Below are 18,240 nucleotides of genomic sequence, written 5' to 3' on the forward strand. Positions count from 1 at the left end.
TCTTCCTTCAATTGTTTTTGTTCTTGCATGTACGGGAAGTTTTTACGTTGTTTGCATATAGTTTTTGCGTCAGTAAGTAGGGGTACTATATATGAAATGCCCAGCCGCTCAGTGGTCGGAGGCTGGAAAAAACTTGCAATATTTTTGATGATCCGAGATTTCACAAACTCTTAACAACCTTTTCGATTTTTAGCAGCATTTTGAATGTTGCTATGACAGTTTTTCCTTTGTCAATAACAAGAAACATTACCTTAATTATTATTTTTTTCTTGTGTGGACTCATCATTGCGACCAGAGACATTTTGCTCTATTGTGATATTACCTAGGTGTTTTCTGTACTTCATATTATTGGCAGTATCACTATTGAAGCAAATGATACGCTTTTCGTTTATATCCGTGCTTGTGTGTGAGAGTTTACCCTTTCGTTTCGAGCTTACTGCTCTGCTATACCGAGCCTCTTTCTATCCTACCAATGTCGCCAAATTACAATTCGCTGGAGTGAGACTACACCTAACGTTCCTCTCAGGCCAGGTTAATTCTAAGAGGGACTTATTAATTCAACAGAGAGGAGTCTTATCGAAACCTCGTTCCCCGTGCCAATATCGCCAATTACAATCCCCTGGAGAGGATACATATTCCTGAGATCAGTTTTATTATAAGCAGGACTTATATTTTGTCAAGAGAAAGGAGTCTTATCGAAACCTTGTTCCTCCAGTCAAGACCGCGCCATAGTTAAATTTCCTTGAAAAGAACAATTAGTTATTAGGTATACAGTTATACAAAACAAAAAAAACCAACTGATTTTACCTCCAGCTATAAACTTCTTCAAAAACTGTATACTTGATTCATAAAGCACACAAAACTAGTGCAGGGTTTTCATGACCTTCAGCCACTATTTCATGAACTTCTCTAAGCATTCAAATATTAATTTTAATTTTATTGCTAAAAGTGATCATTTATATCTGAAAACCAAGCTTTTGTAGTCTCTTTCTATTATTTTTAAAGCTACAACAACAATAATGAAAAGAAAAAAATCTATCATCATCACCGTGACGAACACAGTAGTTTTGTTGTTATAAATTTAGAAAAGTCCAATTTAATATAAACATATAAATAAAATTTTACATCCGTTCATATAAAACTTCGTCATTTACAAGCTTCAATAAAACAATCATAATATGAATAGAAACCAAAATCTAAAATATATCCGCTTGGTAAAACTTCGTCATTTAAGATCCGTTTGTTCAAACTTCGTCAGGTAAACTCTACATTATTTTGAAAAACTTAGTGTCGTTCTATACAATAGAAACTGTCACGTGTGACAATGTATTGTCTCTCAAACTCCGCAAGTGTTGGTGCACGTTTAACATGTCTTGGCATCGAATTGAAAAAAAATATACCTTTATAAAACAATGAATTTTGTGAAGCTCTTGTTAGGAAGAAAGGTGTTCGTATTTCATCCGCGTTTCTAGTGTTATATCTATGAAAATCTCTTCCTCTTTCAATTCGATCACTCAAATATTGAGGTAGCAAACCATTAATTATTTAAAAAATGAACACCATAGACAAATAAACAATTCGCAGCTTAACAGATTATTGCAAAGCGTCCAACATGAAAACAGAGGAAGTTAATCTATCATAATTTAAAATCAAACGCATTATTCTATTCTGCAAACGCTGTAACCTCTATAGTTGTGTGTTATTGGCTAAGTGCAAAAAAGTAGGGCAAAAATCCAAATGTGGAGAGATGATTGACTTGTATTGCTGTATTTTACTACTAATCGTTAATTAGTTTTTCAGACGGCCTAGAATTCCATACTTTTTGGCAATTTTCTTGATGACATTGTCAATGTGAGCGTTGAACTTTAGGTTGTCATCAATAATCACGCCAAGATGTTTAATCTCCCGAACGCGACCAATTGCCTCATCATCAATCAAAACAGAGACATCGTCATTCAAAACGGTGCGCGAAAAAATCATATACACTAAGGTCGCTTTTTACGCGGATTTTTTTACGCGGGTTTTTTTTACGCGGATTCCGGAATTTACGCGTTTTTTTTACGCGGGTTCCGGAATTTACGCGGTTTTTTTACGCGGATTCCGTAATTTACGCGGTTTTTACGCGGATTCCGGAATTAACGCGGTATTTTTTTTTGCCCGGATTTCGGTTTCCCTCCACTCAGAATGCAAAATTAACGATGGTTTTTTACGCGGATTCCGGAATTTACGCGGTTTTTTTACGCGAATTCCGGAATTTCCGCGGTTTTTTTCACGCGGATTCCGGAATTTACGCGGTATTTTTTTTTTGCCCGGATTTCGGTTTCCCTCCACTCGGAATGCAAAATTAACGATGGTTTTTTACGCGGATTCCGGAGTTTACGCGGTTTTTTTTACGCTGATTCCGGAATTTACGCGGTTTTTTTACGAGGATTCCGAATTTACGCGGATTCCGGAATTTAACCGGTTTTTTTCACGCGGATTCCGGAATTTACGCGGTATTTTTTTTTTTGCCCGGATTTCGGTTTCCCTCCACTCGGAATGCAAAATTAACGATGGTTTTTTACGCGGATTCCGGAGTTAACGCGGTTTTTTTACGCGGATTCCGGAATTTACGCGGTTTTTTACGCGGATTCCGGAATTTACGTGGTTTTTTACGAGTTTTTTTACGCAGCACGTATCCCCCGCGTAAAAAGCGGCTTTAGTGTATTTAGCTTTATCTATATTTGATTTCAATTGCTTATACTTCAACCATCTGTTTAGAGAACGTAAATCTTCATTCAAGTGTGAAACGGCTTTCTCTACATTCTTAGCTGCAATGAATAACACGGTGTCATCGGCAAAAAGATTAATATCACAAAAACGTAAAACTCGTCGCATGTCATTTATATACATAATAAACAAAAGGGGCCTTAATACACTTCCCTGTGGAACTCCAAGATCATTCTACACAGGACTAGAAACAGAATCATTAAAAACAGTCCGTTGAGTTCTGTCAGACAAGTAGCTTTCAAACCATCTGAATGCAGTACTCGAAATTCCAAAGCACTTGATTGTGTTCAACAATAAGGGCCTAAAAATTGTCTCAAAAGCGCGTTTTAGATCCAGAAAAACAGCAAATATTGTGTCTCTATTTTCTAAGTTATCTTTCCATTTTGTTAGTACTAAGTTTAACGCGGTTTCACACGAGTGGCCTTCCCGGTAGCCTGATTGTTCCGGAATTAGCAACGAGTTACTATTTAAATATTCTAGAAGCTGGCCTTTAACAACTAGTTCTAATATCTTTTCTAATGTGTGTAACATGTTGATGGGACGAAACTCTTCGGCTTTAATCGTTCCAGCAACCTTTTGAATCGGAACAACCAACGATTCTTTCCACAACAAAGGCACGTGCCCTGTTTGCAACGATTCATTAATGATGTCCAGCAAAGTGTGACCAATGACATTGAAGCAGTCTTGAATAACTCTAGCATTTACATTATCTACTCCAGCCGTTTTACCTAATGAAAAACAATTTTTTCTCAGTTCATCTAACGTGATTGGGTGGCTATGATAAACAGACGGTTGCATGTAGGTGGAAGGAACACTTTCAGGCGCTATTGAACGGTGAGGAGCCGGATGAGCAGAGCAGGGACAGGATGACGATTATGAGTGACGAATAAGTTGTGGAGCCACCAACACAGGAGTAGGGGAAAAAGGCGATTAGTGAGCTGAAAAACGGCAAAGTTGCTGGGAAGGATGGTATCCCGGCCGAACTTTTAAAAGCGGGAAGCGAGCGGCTTTACTATGCGATCCACCAGATAACGCTAAGGATTTGGGCGGATGAACAAATGCCGATCGGCTGGTTGGAAGCCTCTCATGCCCTATCTGTAAGAAGAGTCATCGATTGGATTGTTGCAACTATTGAGGCATTACGTTGCTCAACTCCGCATATAAAATGCTCTTCCGTATCCTGTTTCTCAGATTGAATCCGTTAACAGAATCCTTTGTTGGCGAATACAAGGCTGGTTTCCGACAGGGGCGTTCCACGACGGATCAAATCTTCACGCAGAGGCAGATCCTCGATGTTTATGGATTTCAAGGCGGCATACGACTCATTGAAAAACAAAACGAGCTATGGCAGATCATGCTGGAACACTGTTTCCCGATGAAACTAATTAGGCTGAGTCGTATGACGCTGGAGGGATCGAAATCATGCGTGCGGATAGCTGGCGAGACATCAGCCGCGTTTCTAACGTTGGATGGACTGAGGCAGGGGGATGTGCTCTCTAACTTACTTTTCAACATCGCCCTTGAAGGTGCAGTACGAAGAGCAAACGTGCAAGGAAACGGTACGATCATCACGAAACCTCATATGCTTCTTGGTTTTGCGGACGACATCGATATCATCGATATTGACCGTAGGGCCCTAAAGGAGGTTCATTAAGCAGACAATGTGTGCAGCAGGGAAAGCGAAAAATAAGCTAACTGGAAATATAATACAGATTTGGAAAAATATACCGCATCCCGACAAGACTTGAACCCGCAATCTCCCTGTCTTTGGTCTCGATCACACAGGTCTATAAGAGTTATCAGCATCAGCTGACTCTTCTGTGTGTGATGAGACATTCCTTTCAGTCGTATAAATAACGCTTGCACAGCAGTGTGTGTATTTAGGGATGAACAATAGAATAAGTCGGCAGTGGAATGTGATACGCATATAGATTGTGAAACAGTACCACCGTCCCCCGTAGTTTAATTGGTTGAAACACCATGCCGGAGACAGGTGTTGAAACCTAACGAAGATATTTCGCAATCTCATTATTACTCGTTTTGTTCAATGGCACATATCAAAACATCAAAAAATGGCTTGCTTCTTAAATAGCCCAAAGAGAAGAACACATTCGAGCTCTACCAGAAAGATGAAGCATAGTTGAACCAAGTGATGGGCAATAGTTTGAATTAATTTAAAGGACTTTTCATTTGAAATAAAGTTGCATTTTTATTTAAAACCTAAATTAATCCACCTAGCGGTGAGACCCAGCCTTTCTCTTTCGAACTTATAATTTGTTAAAATAGATTTACTCCAACACTTAAAAAATACACCTTGATTATTTCTGCTGGATTTGTTATTCATTCTAAACAACAAATTTTTGGTAGCCAACAGCACAACTATACCGAACATTTAAAATTTAACATATCATCGGCTTCGTGCAACACTGGCACAACTCAAAATTTTGCATTTTTAAGTTTTTGATGGCAAACGATGCCAAATACTGTTAAGTTTTATCACACGAAATCCCATTTCGAAAATCACAAAAATTCCAGAGTTATGAGTAGAAGTGCCTTTGCTGCACAAATCGAAATTTCTCCATAATAATAACAATAACATTAAATGTTGTTCCTTATACATTAATTTGAATGATCTTATCAGTGAAATTGAAATTCTTTAACGCAGTTGATATTACTGATCGTTTCTGAGAGGCATCCAATAAATGGTCAAATATCAATCAATATGGGTTCTTGAAACCTGGATTATACCCAGTGGCCAGAATCCGACCTAAAACCCAATTTTGAATCCAGATGACCACTTCTGGTTGCCTGATAATCATAAAATCATAAAATCCATCATAAAACTGCCGAACTGCCTAATCTGGGTATTTCTATGGCGAAATTGGCGACGGTTTCCGATCAACAGCCTAAAGTGACAAATATCATCCAATACGATTTGGGGAAGCGGTATGATACCCTGAGGCCAGAAATCATCTTCAGACGCCATTTTAAATTTCTAGACAGTAGCTTCCGGTTTCTACCAGTCTAAAAGGGGCAAACGTTACCCAATGTGAGTTTTTCAGTACCTGAGATGGTGCTCAGAGACCAGGAATCAACTTCATACTTCATTTTGAAATCCGAATTTGTGACACCTGTTTTCTTTAAATAAGTCGTGACATAATGGATAAAATAAAAGTCCGATTCCACTGGTGCCCCGAAGGTCAAACTAAGAAAAAATGAAAAATTATAGCTTTTCCTGTGAATTTTTCTCTTTCTAGGGCAACTATTATGAGCTTTAGAGCAGCATTTATTTCGATTTCGTCAACCAGTGTTATAATCAAATTAAATGGGTACCAATAAAGCAACTAAACCTTCAATTTAAAACTAAGATTGTTGAAATCAGTGATGCCATCTTTGGTAAACGAGTGAATTTGATAAAGTTTTCTGAACACGTTTTTTTTCATAACCTTCGAACTACATGTTAAATCACCATGAAATTCGTTATTTAGGGGTTTTGAAGACAGTCTGTTCATTTGATACCTATTTTGTTCAAATCGGTTGTGTAGTTTCTGAGATAATGGAGTTTCATACCTTTAACATTTTGATACATAACAGACAAAGTTACAGCACAGAGAACAGACATTCACGTTCATATAAAGAAATTTGAAAATCATGTGTAAAAATTTGAATTAAAATACGTTAATATACTAACGACATCTGTCTTGTGGTGCCCCAGTTACACTGCATAAATATTGCCGTATCGATATTTTATCGATATCAGTGCTTGGTTTGTAAGTGACAAGAGCGCCACATAGCGGGAGCATTACCACTTACTGGTAAATAACGGTTGCATGTTTTTACACATCTTTTGAAAATAAGATGAACGTCTGTTCTCTGTGGTTACAGTCCGATTATAATAAAATTTAATAGAGTTTTATCAGGCAACTAGACCTTTCTATTGCAACTTATTTTGTGAAAATCGGTTCATCCATCTCTGAGAAAAGTGGGTGAGTTCAAACAATCTTAGAAACATGTTTCTTGTCATAGCCTGATTTCACATTATTATACATAACGGACAAAGTTGAAGTCCAATAGCAATAAAATTCAGTCTTATGGGACAACAAGACCTTCCATATGACACTAATTTTGTGAAAATCGGTCCAGCCATCTCTGAGAAAAGTGAGTGAGTTCAAACAGTGTTTGAAACACGTTTCTTTGCATAACTTTTGAACTATGTCCAATCGTTATAAAATTATTTCACAAATGGTTCAAAAAACAAGCCCAAATAGCGAACAGTTGATTGGTAGAATCAAGAGGTGCATTCAAAAAACGGACTTGAAGGCCGTAAAACGCTCTTGTTCCGGCATCATAAGAAAGCTTCCTCGGAAGGCGGTAACGGACCTTTCTCAAATGTTTAATATTTTTTGTTAGTTCATAATGAATGTATCTTCATGAGAAATAAATCAGTTTTTTTAAGTTCATCCACATTTTTTTGACAGCAGTAGAAAAAAATTCCAAATTTTTAGTTGTCACTCGTCATTTTCAACATGATAACTGTAATGCGATGTAACCAAGAAAAACAGAAATAAATACTATTCATATATGAAAAAGCTGCAGATAGTGCAATCAAAATAATAACGAATTTGCTGAAATAATTCAAAGAGAGTTTCCATATCCCTCGATCTTTGATTTTTTTTCAATTTCCAATTTGATATCTCCGGCCGGTTTACAGTTTATATTCATTTTGAAGACATTTTAAACATTATCGTTTCATCAAGTTTCATTAATTCACATCACTTGTTATCGCTTCATAGATTTGTTTAAAATAGCTAATCGACAACAAAATGTAAAACCTTCAAACAACTATTGAAGTACTGCAATTTTCCTTTGTTTATCTTATGTTTCTCTTTCTTGGTATTTTCTAAATCCATCTAAAATCCGACCATAACACAACAATCGCACACCACCAGGTATAACACAGGTGTAAAAAATAATCAACTCTTACTGGAGAGCAACATCCATTCCCTCCTCGACCTAAAGCAACAGAGGTAGGTAGGTACGATTGAAAATTGAGGTGACCGAAAAAATGCATCAATTGAGCGCAGCTTCCTACTTGAGCTGACTTTTAAACTGGTTTCGCTACTCAAAACTCAAAACAACGTGCAAATGTTCCCGTGTTCGGTGGCTCCTCATGCATGCAACAATGCAACCCCGTCTCTTTCCATATCGCTGCCACCACCGCGCGGGGGGGGAGAGGTAATTTGGGTCCGTTTCTTTCACGCCGTAGTAGTTTGCATTGTAGGGATATCTTCTTCGTGGAGCAGCGCAGGGGATTTGGGGGAGGAAGTATTTTAAAAGCTGACCTTCAGCAAGGCCGTTGTGCGAGCTAATTTACGCATCTCAGCCGCTCCCGGAATCCGACAGCCATGCATCGCGTGTCCACAATCCGTATCATAGCAGTTCCGTTTCAGTGCAGTGCAGGAGTCGACTGCCAATCTGAACATTCGCCGGGTTTGCGTTGGCTTTCGAGCCGAAAGAGTTCGCAATTAAGAGGATTAATTAACAGTCATGTTATGCTGCATTATGCCGTTGGCTGTCTTATGTTTGCACTAGGCGCTAACCACGCGGATTGTGTTGTGTGTTGTTTAACCGTGTAGCAGAAGAAACAGTTGCACCGCCACAAAGCCGCTGCTCTGAGCACCGCGAAAAAAAGGAGATTGAATTAAAACGGTGATAGGGGGCGAGGAACTTTCTACTCGAGTAAACATCGGCGTCACGTGCCATTACTAGTTTGTTAATCAAATGATTAAAAGCATCACAACTGCGCACGAAAGACTCGAGCAGTTTTTTTTTTCTTTCTTTACAGTCAGATGAAGACGAAAGGTGTCGCTATCGTTCGGCTAGAGATGATTAGATAACCGAAGGAGTGTTCGCACCTCGACGGCAGATTTTCATCCGCGGCGGATTGATATTAAATCTGGTGTAATAAAGTCAGCCCGAAATGGCGTTACGGATGCACAAATGCGGAAGCAAACATCACTTTCTTCCTGTCCAATAAATTGGTCGAGATTCGAGCGAGTTGTTTTCATGTAATTTTTTGGCCGGTTGTTGAAGATTATTTGTGTCAAATAACGAGCCAGTGCTGGCTGTGTTGTGTTGAAACCCTCATCATAGGCATACACTGGGGTCTTTTTTTACGCGGTTGATTGAACCGCTTTTAAAAGATTAGATAAGATCTACTCATACTAAACTCATTTGATACCGCGTACACATAATCTTTCGAACCACGAAAAAATAATCCGCTTAATTGTTGAAAAGTTGGGTTTAAAAAAACGCATAAAAATAACCCGCGTAAAAAAGACCCCAGTGTACCTCCGGATGCATTGTTTTTCAACGGTTTTTTAACTATTCTCATATTTGGCATATTATCAATAACTGGAACAAATTTCAATTTTATTTGACAAACATCATATAGATATGTGAAATCTTCACAAAAATAATAAATTATAGGAGAAGAAACATGTTATAGCATATACCTAACCTAACTAACCGCGTGTGGTAGCGAAACTCACAGATGATTATACAAAGTGCAGCCAGCGAAAAAGTTGTCAGGTTTAAAGCATTCATATCTCATTATTTTCTTTTTTCATTTAATTGGTGATGACAGAGATCAATAGTTTATCTTCGTATTGTTCATCCGACAACCATAGTTGTTGTGGTATTAGAAGTGTATTTTTGCCATTTCATTATCATTATGACTTCACCTTTGCGTAAAATTTCACATCACGGGTTAATATAAAAAAATGGTCGTCACAATCGGTACAAATTGTGTGGAGCTAGTGCAGAATGTCACTAAAGACGGGTAAAATGATTCAGTTAAGTCAGTTATGTCACTAATGACAAGTGCTCAGAACGAAATAGCTTACAGCTCGTTCCGTTCATTGAGTTGTGTTATCAATCCATTTAGTTAGTTTCATAATGAATGATAGCACATGAACTGGTTATTATTTGAAAACAATCATTGAATCGATTAAACCTGTACATGAGCGGCCCGTCCATCTCTAGACGTGACGTTTTGGCTCCAAAAAACACTCGAAAATCATACAATCACAAAAATCACTCTTCCACGGCCCTACGGTCGATACCAATGATATCTATGTCGTCCGCAACACCAAGGAACACGTGAGATTTTGTAATGATCATATCGTTTCTTTGCAAGTTTGTTCTTCGTACTGCACCTTCAAGAGCGATGTTGAACAGTAGCTTAGAGAGCGAATCCTCCTGCTTCAGTCCACCTAACGTTACGAACGCGACTGATGTCTCGCCAGCTATCCCCACGCATGATTTCGATCCCTCCAGTGTCAGACGACCCAGCTTAATTAGTTTCGTCGGGAAACCGTTATCCAGCATGATCTGCCACAGCTCGTTTAATTTCACTGAATCGTATGCCGCTTCAAAATCCACAAACAGATGGTGAGACTGTAAGTTATACTTCCGTAACTTATCGAGGATCTGTCGCAGTGTGAAAATTTGATCCGTCTTGGAACGCCCCTGCCAAAAACCAGCCTGGTATTCGCCGACGAAGGATTCCGTTAAAGGTCTCAATCTGGAGAACAGGATACGGGAAAGCACTTTGTATGCGGAGTTGAGCAACGTAATGCCACGATGGTTACTGTAATCCAGTCGGTGGCCCTTTTTGTAGATTGGCCATATGGGCCTTCTTAACAGTTCATCCGCCCAGATCCTAAGTATGGTCTGATGAATCGCATAGTACATCCGCTCACTTCCTGCCTTAGAAGTTCGGCCGGGATACCATCCTTCCCAGCGGCCTCGCCATTTTTCAGTTCCCTAATCGCCTTTTTGACCTCCTCCTGTATTGGCGCCTGGAAGTGCTTCTTCCATCTGACTGCAATCGTCGGCTTATCCGTAAGCAGGTTCCCACCCTTGTCATTACACATTACCCGCGCAGAGGAATTTCTACTTCGGATTCTGTTGACTATTCTATAGAAGCCCTACGCATCGTTCCTAGCTAAATTGTCCTGTTTGCTGGCACCTGCTCCTCGTGCTCGCGCTTCTTCCGACGGAGGAGTCTATTTTCTGCTCTGCTCTGCTCCGTTTTTACTAGGCATCAAATCAGCCGTTATGCTGTCTTCTACGCGTCGTACCTACCACCTCTGTCGCAGTCGTTTCAATGGCACCGTGAATACTACTCCATAGCCCATTATATCTTCCTCTCGCTCCTCCTGCTGTTCTGCGATCCGTTGATCCAGCTCTCTGGCATATTCTTCTGCTACGCCATCAGCCTTCAATCGCTCTGTATGTTGAAACGCATCGTCCTCTCTGTACGAGATTTCAGCATGTTCGACAACTGTGCGCTGATCTTGCAAACGACGAGATAATGGTCAAAGTCAATGTTTGGTCCCCGAAAAGATCTAACATCAGAAACATCCGAAAAGTGCCAACCGTCAATCAGTACGTGATTGATCTGGGAGCAGGCTTCTCCATTTGTATTTGTATTTTGGTCGATTCATCTGACAATTTCAATATTATCTACATGAAAACCTTAAATCTAAAACTATTGCAACATCCCAGACCTTTAAATTGTTTTACCAAAAGCACGTGAGAAAATATTTCCGAAACCGAATAAATCTTTGACCAGCGAGAATCTTTGGATGTTTCCAGGTGTATTTCCGAATATTCAAACGTGGAAAATAGGAGCTACATATGGCCATTCCTCTAGCCGCGGCAAAGTTTTTATTGGTTGACGAGTGAAGGCTGTGCCTTCCAATGACCGGACGGAAGAAATCCTTCCTCCCAACCTGTTTGCATCTCCGATAACAACTTTTACGTCGTGTTTTAGTCACTCGTCATAGGTTTGTTCTAGCATTTCCAAAAACTCATCTTTGACTTCATCGGATTTGTCGTTTGTCGATGCATGGGTGTTAATTAAACTGTAGCTGCAGAATTTGCCCTTAATCCTGAACACGCATAGACGGTCATCTACGGGCTTCCACGGATGACTCTTGTTTTCTGATTCCCCCGCACTATGAAACCGACGTCCCGTTCCGCTGCTTTGCCGCCACTTTAGCAGATGTGGTACTTGAAAGATGTGTGTGCAATAGGGTCTACTGCACGGAACTCCCTTTTTCCGGAATTTGGCCACCGAACCTCCTGAATCGCTGTGATTTCGACTCCCCGCCGCTGTAGTTCTCGAGCAAGCAAGCCAGCTGGCTCCGGTTCATTGAGGGATCGGACTTCAAAGTACCCAATTTCCAAGCGTTTACCGTTTTCTGTTTCCGTGTTCGAAGCCTAGGTCTTTGTCGATTAATCCGTTCCGTACTTCTGTTTTCGTTGTTTGTGGTTAGGAGAGATTTTGGTATGCTACCTTACCAGGGTCGCGATACTATATCCTACTATATCTTAATATTATATCCTACTGGTGGGGTTGCCATCTTACGTGTAGCTGGTGGGATACAGCATTTCATGATTCAACCGCCCGCTTCGGGACAGACGCTGTTGTACGCCGCCCCTAACATGGGGACAGCTGCGTATGACCCTCCTTTCCAATAAATGTACTTCAACGATGTTAAGTTGTTATGGCAGTTTTAATAATTAAAAAAATTGTGATGACTAGTTTTTTAAATGCATGTGTTTTCAAGTTATTCTGAATTAAAAATTGGAAAATTGTTAAAGTAAACATCAGATTTTGAATTAATGCATATGAGTAGAATTTTCCCAAAAAGCTTTTTTTAATCGTAAAGTTATTCCAAAACTTTTAGTAAAATGTTTTTGATTGAGAAACAACAAATAACTAATTCCGTGTTAAAAATATAAAGCAGCAGCAGAGAAAATTTTAAACCTAAAAAAAATTAAAGTTGATCTCAAATTAGTATCTAATAACTGAAAAGAGCAACTGTAAAGCAGGAAAAATACTAAGCGCAAGAAAACATTTGAAGATACTTCCGAAGGCTTGAAAAAAAAGCAAAAAATAATTCCGAATTCAGCTCAAAATGGTTACGAAACATCTCTGAAGGGTAGAAAAAGCAAGCAATGGAAATGATGGTTTGAAACGTTTTTATTGAACAGAAACAGAAAAAAAATATTCCTTCAAAAATATTAAAAAAAATTCAAAAAAAAAATCAATGAAGCAAACTAGGTATTCCAAAATAACTGAAAAGTAGGAGGGTGGTATCCAAGACACGTCCGCATGGTTGACGTAGAACTACGATAGTTTTATATTTCATGTTGAGAATACAGACGGCCACGTTGTGATGGATTATTTATTTGCAGCACTATATTTCAAAAGAAAAAATACTCCCTTCGCCTTGATGAATACCTTTCATCCTGATATAGTTAATTTCAAACTGTAATACGTGGAAAGACAACCTTCTATACAGACCCTAATTGAGTACGGTTTAGTAGAAAGTAATCTGTTACCATGTTGACATTCATTGCATTCAATTCAGGTTCAACTTAAACAATTTATCAGTAAGCAGAATCAGAAAAAAAAATCAGTTTCAAGATGCAAAAAAAGGAGAGACCATATTTGATAGCCATATCTCTGTTACCTTCACAACTAAACCGGGCTAGAATGATAAACAACATTAGCCTCAGACATTGATGTTTGCATAGTGTTGTTCAAGTACAAGGTTAGGAAGGTTGTGTTTATATGTTTAGTATCTTCAGGGGGAAACCCTACTCTGGAAGATCGAAAAAAAATATATTTTCCTAATTTTTTCCGGATATTCAGAGTGAAGTGATGTTTTCGGATATTTTGGCTATTGATTAAGGTATATTTGGGGATATATTTTGCATGTCTTGGATACAAATATAGTGAGTATTACACTGTTGGCAGCGTTTCTCTCAAAACCAACTTTTTGACTTGTAAAGATGGCCAATTTAGGGAATTTTTTTCAATTAAAATCATTATTTAAAAAATCATAAAACATTGAAAAATTCAGATATCGGTGGCTATGTAATATATAACGGCTATGTAACAAGTTAGATAATCCATTTAACATGCTAAAACAAAATATCAGCCAAATCGGTTCAGATGCTGTGAAAAACTTACCGCTAGTTGCAAAAATATGGTTTCGTTGAAAACGCTGTTAACAGCGTAATATTCATCTTAATATAGTCCGCGATATGCAAGGTACATCTTCAAATAATCAATACACAAAATACTCGAACACTTCACGTTTCTCTGAACATTTGAATTTTTTGAAGTAGAATACTTCTCTCAGGAAGCACGGCTACATAGGGATGTGAAATGAAAATCTAAAACCAAAAAAAGTGAAAAATATGTCCAATTTCAATTGCTAATAAATCGGTTAGTATTCGATGGATTTGCTTCGTTCTTGCAGCAATAGATTGGAAAATCTTCAAAGATTGTTCCCAAATGCAGATAATTGTAATTTTATTATTCAAACTATTGTACTATTGAAAATAGTCAAGCCTTGTCAAAACGAAAAATTCGGCCTCTGATTGGTCGTTATATGATTGCTTCCCAAGCACGGTCGACAGAATTATAGACCTTGCCATTTAAAATGTGCAATTTGGCCTATAAAAGAGCCTGTTTCACTCGAAGCCGCTCAATATAATTCTAGACTGCAACAGAAGCAGGCCTCCCTTAGCAGCAGCAGTGGATACAGCAGCAGTTGCAGTGCAGCGGATAACGGCCACAGCTGTGGTATGGCAACGGATAGCGGAGCGCGTCTCAGCATCGATAGCAGGACCAGGTGATGCAGGGCAGCGGATACCTACGGCAACGGAAGCGTCCATTACTGTGGCAACGGGAATAGCGCAGCGGTTGACGTTGGTCTCAGCATCAATAATATAAGCAGGGCCAGCTGATGCAGTGTGGCATTTTAGTGAAATGCTGTCTCTGAGCGATAGCAGGCACACTAGCAAATGCATCCAATGAAAAGAACGTTCTGGAAAGCTTTTCAGTGTTTATTTCCCCCCAGTACTTTATTCGCACTGCCAGTGATAACGCAAAGATGTGATCGGCATCTTATCAAACATTGAATTAAACAACAAATTGTCCTTTCCAGGATGAAATAAAAACCTAATTGAAGAGTTAATATATTCTCTTGAATCAATTTACACTTTCAAGAAATTTGGAACAGATATATATTTGGCTTCATCGCCGTGTCTCAGAACGTACTGAACTATCTTTTCCTTCAGTCATGAGCACAACATCCGAAAAGCTTTCAGTATCAGCATAAAAAAAAAATTTCGCATTATTAAAATTCAAAAATTGTCAAGTTCAAATCATGACAAGCAGCAATATTATTGAGAATGGTCAATCCTTGTTGAAGCGCAATATTCGACTGATCTTAATAGTCGTTAATATGACTGCTTCCCGAGCACGGTCGACTGAATCATAGACCATGCCATTTTAAATTTGCTATTTGTCTGTATAAGAGTAAGGATGGGAATTATCGACTGGAATGGCTATCGAGAGTTATCGATGATTTCCTACTACTATCGATAGGTTTGTCATCCCTATAGAAGAGCCTGTTTCAGTCGAAGCCGCTCATAATAGTTCTAGACAGCGACAACAGCAGTCTTCCATTAGCAGCAGCAGTGCAGTGGATACCAGGCGGATAGCGGCCACAGCTGTGGCATAGCAATGGATAGTGCAATAGTTGCAGCGGATCTCAGCATCGATAGCAGCTGGGCCAGCTGATGCAGGGATAGCGGATACCAATAGCAGCGTATAGCGGCCAAAACATTGGCATGGCTACGGATAGCGTAGCAGTTGCAGCGGGTTTAGCATCGATAGCAGCTGATGCAGTGAGGCACTTTAGTGAAATGCAGTCTCTGTGCGATAGCGGGCACTAGTAAATGCATTCAATGGAAAGTTGACTCATTTTGACAACCAATGAGCCGTCTAGTTTTGAGTGTTAAATCAGCTTTTCACTGTTTATTTTATCACAAGGAGTACTTTATTCGCACTGTCAGTGATAACGCCAAGATGTGATCGGTATCTTATCCGATATGGAATTGAACAACAAATTAAAAAATGACTGACACGCAAGCAGCCGGGTTTTCTTTCTTGTAAAAGTATTCTACTTCATCCTTGCGGTCGTGGCTTTGTACACAACCCTCCTGTGATTTTGAAGTAGAATACTTCTCTCAGGAAGTTCGGCTACATAGGGATGTGAAATGAAAATCTAAAACCGAAAAAAGTGAAATATATGTCCAATTTCAAATGCTAATAAATTGGTTAGTATTCGATGGATTTCCTTAGTTCTTGCAGCAATAGATTGGAACATCTTCTAAGATTCTTCCCAAATGCAGATAATTGTAATTTTATTATTCGCATTATTGTACTATTGAAAATAGTCAAGCCTCGTCAAAACGAAAAATTTGACCTCTGATTGGTCATTATATGATTGCTTCCCAAGCACGGTCGACAGAATCATATACCTTGCAATTGAAAACATGCTATTTGGCCTATATAAGAGCCTGTTACAGCCGAAGCCGCTCAGAATAGTTCTAGACAGCGAAAACAGTAGTCGTCCTTCCTTAGCAACAGCACTAGCCCTGTGGCTGGTCACCACGTCTCAGGAGCAGCGCGGTTCTTCTCAGCGTGTGTCGCCAGACTGCTATTTTTCCCCCCGTGTTGGGGCAGCATGAAGATTGCCATCAGGAAATCCAATTTTGAAAATCAAAATGCCTTTTTCAAGACAAATAAACAAGTCATTGAAAATTAATAATTTTAGACAACGCAAGCAAGCATCCTGTGTTGGATCCTAGCAATTTGAATCTGTCGCGCCTGTCTTATTCACTGAATGTGAAATAGCTTCCACAGTGCATGTTGTCCGTGTATCTTAATTCCCCCACTGTTAGGGCAGCTCAAAGGTTGCGATCAGCAACCGGTTTTGAACCGCAAAATGCCTTTTTCAAGGCAAATAAACAAATAATTGAAGGTTAATAATTTTCTGGCATCAGCAAAAGCAGACATTATGTGCGGGATGCAATCAAATTCTGTTGTAGTTGTCTAATTTTTACTTTATTTCGTAAACGCAAAGGCTGCGATCAGCATAACCGACTTTAAATAATAAACTGCCCTGTTAGAACGCATTTACAAAAGCAGTTAGTTCGACTATGCAGAGCTAATATGAAGTCGATTTAATCAATCAGCATGAACAGAATTTCGTCGTCTCCCAGCTGCCAAGTTGCAACATGATGCAACACGCAACAGCGAGCAAACGAAATCGCTTGATGTTACAAACCGTAATAAGATACGGGTTAAAACCGTTGCGTGTGTGAGAGCACAATCGGTGTTTATTCACTGGATACAAAAATCATATGCGAATTGTCGAAAAATTTGTCTGAAGAACATTAGGGAATGGTAAAAGAGTGTTTCTGGAAAAACTAGCCACATTCATTAGTCGGAAGGTGAGCTTGCCCTGTGGTTGGTCACCACGTCTCAGGCCTCTGCTGAGAACGAACGCCAACGTGAGCGATCGGGCGAGATTTTTGCCGTACATCAGCCGGCATATCCTCTAATGGAAAAGTTGGATCATTTTGTTCAGAAGAATATTACTGTTGGTAATATTACAGAGATGCGATTGCATTATATCCGATATGGAATTGAACAATTGTTCTTTTGAGGACAAATAAAACACTTAATTTGAAGAGTTAATAGTTTTGGGTACCAGTAGCAGTATGGTAACAGCCTCAGCGGTGGGTGCAGCCGGTACTTCCATGAGGCGGATTTTTTTTTATTCTCGCCTATTTTCCGTCGGTCTAGTTCCGCCACTGTTGTGGCCAATCACCGACGCCCAGGGAGGCGACTCCACACCCAGGACCCTAACTCACGACCCGTTTATTAACAGACCGGCGCCAACGGCTTTACTTACTCATGCGATGGAAGGCGTGATCCCAGAGATTTTTCGCCTCAGAAAATCTCCCGGTGTCGGCTAGGATTGAATCTAGACCAGTTGGGTTGGTTGTGAGTGGATCACGCCACCTCACAACCATCAACACCTATGTCGGCGGTGGGATTCGAGCCCAGGCGTCGAGCGTGGTTGGCGGAGACGTTACCAACCACACTAGACCCCCGCTGTACTCCATGAGGCGGATGTTATAAGGAAGTAAATGGAAGCGGCACGGCGAAACAGTTCGGGTGTGCTTAGACGCGCGTCATTTTTCGTAGTTGATATTATTCCCCACATGAAACGAAGCGCTTTCGTACGATAGCGGCGGTCATATCGGTAGATGCATTTGCCAACACTTACTCCAGTAAAGCCGTGTCTAATTTTCAATGTAAAAACACCTATCTATTGTGTTGGCCGTGCGCATTAGGCCTCTGCCAGGCCGTAGGTTAATGTATAGCCGTAAGTAGAGCTGTGTAAAAGTATTCTACTTCAACCTTGCGGTCGTGGCTTTGCACACAACCCTCCTGTGATTTTTTTTTAAATTTGATTTAATGTAAATTTAAAACCGACCGTGCGACTTCTGGATTTGAACTTTAGAACT

At 39.6% G+C, this 18,240-nt stretch overlaps 1 protein-coding gene across 1 annotated transcript in view; it reads right to left on the reverse strand.

The window, feature by feature from the left end:
* The window catches only part of LOC129730238 (serine proteinase stubble), a 40,191-nt gene that overhangs the window by 16,584 nt on the left and 5,367 nt on the right, over positions 1–18,240 (reverse strand). The gene's annotated exons all lie outside the window — the stretch shown is intronic.

Source organism: Wyeomyia smithii, chromosome 3 (assembly GCF_029784165.1).
Source record: "Wyeomyia smithii strain HCP4-BCI-WySm-NY-G18 chromosome 3, ASM2978416v1, whole genome shotgun sequence".
Classification (NCBI taxonomy): domain Eukaryota; kingdom Metazoa; phylum Arthropoda; class Insecta; order Diptera; family Culicidae; genus Wyeomyia; species Wyeomyia smithii.